Below are 2,500 nucleotides of genomic sequence, written 5' to 3'. Positions count from 1 at the left end.
CTCTCTCTCTCTCTCCTTCTCATAACTGCCTTTTCTCTTGGCTCTTTAGCTGTTCTCTTCCAAGGGCTGGCCTCTCTTTCAGTTCTCTTTTCCCACCCTTTCGCCCTTCCTTGTCTTTTATTGCCGCCCTGCCCTCACTTTCCGATGTTCTCCTGCTTCTCTCATCTATCCTCTCTGGCTCCCTCCCTCACCCCCCCTCTCTCTCTCTCTCTCTCTCTCTCTCTCTCTCTCTCTCTCTCTCTCTCTCTCTCTCTCTCTCTCTCTCTCTCTCTCTCTCTCCCTCCCTCCTTCATCGTAGCTCTTCTCTATTATCTCTTCTTTATCTGTTCCTATTCAGATTCTCTACTCCCTGATATCTGCGCTGATGCACTATTCCTTTGTTTGTGTTCGATTTCCCTCTCCACTCTAATCTTGCCACCACCCCTATCTCTCTCTCTCTCTCTCTCTCTCTCTCTCTCTCTCTCTCTCTCTCTCTCTCTCTCTCTCTCTCTCTCTCTCTCTCTCTCTCTCTCTCTTTGCATTTCTATTTTCGTCTATCTCTTTCTACTTCTCTTTGTCCTTCTTTCACTCTCTTTTACTTAATAATTCTGCCTCTATCTTTCTCTCTCTCTGTATCTCTATTTTCGTCTTTCTCTTTCTACTTCTCTTTGTCTCCCTTTAACTCTCTCCTTTACTAAGCTACCCTTATTTTCTACTTCTCATTTCCACTTCCTTTCCCCGCGACTTTATCTCTCTCTCTCTCTCTCTCTCTCTGACTCCCATACTCGTCTCCTGCGATTTCATTTCTCTTCTCAGTCATTAATCTTTTCTGCTTCTTCTTCTTCTTCTTCCCTTTCGTTCATCCTTACCACTGATCACTTGTTCTTTGTGCCTCTCTTCTTCTTTCGCTTGTGTATCTTAGAGCTACATTCTCCCCTCCTCTCTTTTCTTTTTCCTCTCCTTTCATTCTCGTCTTTCTCGAAATATTTTGCTTCTCGTCTTCCATTTGTAATATCTCTCATTTGTTCTTTTCTCCTCTCTCTCCCTCTCTCTCTCCTTCCCCTTTGATCTTGCTTCTTTCTTCCCCTCCTCGTCCTCTTATCTCTCTTTTCGTTCGGCTTCCCTTTCTCACCATCACTCGTCTTCCTTCCTTCTCCCCTCCTCCACTTATGTTGGCTGTCAGCCAGAGTGAAATATATCTAATAAAATACATATTACGAGTCACCATAGCCCCGGACGATTTTATTCAGCCTAAGGAACTTTACCATATCGAAGATGTTAACCTTCTATTCTTCTCGTTTCTTCCTTTCCCTTTTTACTATTTCCTCCTCCTGTTCTTCTCCTTCTCTTCCTTGTTTTTTGCCCTTATCCGGCCACCCATTCCCGTCTCCCTTGCCCGCTTATAGTCTCACTCTCCTCTATGTACTCCTCTCTTTGTACTTTCCCCCTTCTATACTATCCTCCCATTTCCTTTTCTTTTTCCTTCCTCTGCTTTCCCCTCTTTTGGTCCTTCCTCTCGCGTTCACATTTTCTCGCTGTCATTGACATCATGCTAATTTCTATTTTTCCCCTCTCCTCTTCTCATGCACCTTAATCTCACTCTACCCTCCCTTCCTTCCTTCCTTCCTCCCTTCCCTCCTTTCTTTTCTTCCTCGTTTCCTTCTTTCCTTCATTCTCTTATTTGATCATTTCTTCCTTCCTCGATTTCTTCCTTTCTTTGAATCTTCCTTCGTCATACTTCTTTCATTCCCTCCCTCCTTCTTCTTTCCTCCTTTTCTTTTTTTTCTTTCCTTGTTTGCTTTCCTTCTCCTTCTCTCTCTCTTCCCTCTTCCTTCTTCCCACCGTTATTGCCACTTTACTCCCCACTTGGCTGTTAAGTCCTCTGCCAATAACATTTTCAGGCTGTTATTCACAGTCTACTCCATCCCCCAGGTCCGTCGTGTCCGCCAACAGCCAGCCAGACTGCCAGCCAGACAGACACAGACAGACAGACAAACACTTGCCTTCCCCCCCCACTGCCTCCCTCCCTCCCTTTCTGAGAATGTGCCTCTCCCTCACTCCCTCCCTCCCTCCCTCCCTCCGCCTTTCAGGCGTCTTGTCTTTCCTCTTTTTTGAGTTTTCTTCTTCTTTTCCTCGGCGCTGATCTTCTTTCGTCAATATTTTCCTTTCGGTCTTGTTTCCTTGTTTTCATGCGAACTTGGGCTTTCTCGAGAATCTCAGCCTCTCTCTCTCTCTCTCTCTCTCTCTCTCTCTCTCTCTCTCTCTCTCTCTCTCTCTCTCTCTCTCTCTCTCTCTCTCTCTCTCTCTCTCTCTCTCTCTCTCTCTCTCTCTCTCTCTCTCTCTCTCTCTCTCTCTCTCTCTCTCTCTCTCTCTCTCTCTCTCTCTCTCTCTCTCCCTGTCGTCTTTGATTAATTTCTCTGAGCAAAAAAGACGTCACCGTAATTTCTCTCGTTCGTCTTCCCTCATCCCGCGTCCTCCCTCTCCCTCCTCCTCCTACTATTCCTCCCCCTCCTCCTCCTCC

Source organism: Oratosquilla oratoria, chromosome 24 (genome assembly GCF_046742065.1).
Source record: "Oratosquilla oratoria isolate Oo_2021 chromosome 24, ASM4674206v1, whole genome shotgun sequence".
Taxonomy (NCBI): domain Eukaryota; kingdom Metazoa; phylum Arthropoda; class Malacostraca; order Stomatopoda; family Squillidae; genus Oratosquilla; species Oratosquilla oratoria.
This window is presented reverse-complemented; position numbering follows the sequence as displayed.